Raw genomic sequence first — 623 nt, forward strand, 5'->3', positions numbered from 1 at the left:
TGGGTAGCTGGCTGTGACCAAGTAGTGACTATAACATTGTCCCTTGTCAGCTCTACTATACACCTGGGAATTCTTACAGATCATATAAATACACTAATAGGACCATTGTCTGCCAACCCTATACATGGTCTTGGGTACACTCTCCGCTTCATAGACATACCTAATAGTTCAGCCTGTCCAACCATCTATCCACCCATATACCCATGTTTGCCTTCACTGACAACACAGTACTGTATGCGCAAAAGGGTTCATCTTTGTTGTCTGTACCTCCCAGGTACCTCTCTATGTCTTCCTCTTCCTCAATGCCACAATGTTGATCACTCACATTTGGTACATTGCCCTTATCTTCACCCAAATCAATACTTACCTCTACCTATCTAATAGTGTTCCCTCCCCTCCCTTCCCACCCTGGTACCAACAAAGAAAATTTCCTTCCATAGATAAACCTTTCCTTAACTTTTACAATACCGGACTAATGCAATATTTGTCCTTCTGTGATTGTCTTATTTCACTCAGCATAATGCCTTCCAAGTTTATCAACATCATGCAGTGTTTTGCCAATTCTAGGTTATTCTTTAGGGTTGCAAAGTATTCCATTGTGTGTATGTACCATAGTTTGGTTA

This window comes from Orycteropus afer, unplaced genomic scaffold, assembly GCF_000298275.1.
Source record: "Orycteropus afer afer isolate SDZICR_OR568_19922 unplaced genomic scaffold, OryAfe1.0 scaffold00044, whole genome shotgun sequence".
NCBI lineage: Eukaryota > Metazoa > Chordata > Mammalia > Tubulidentata > Orycteropodidae > Orycteropus > Orycteropus afer.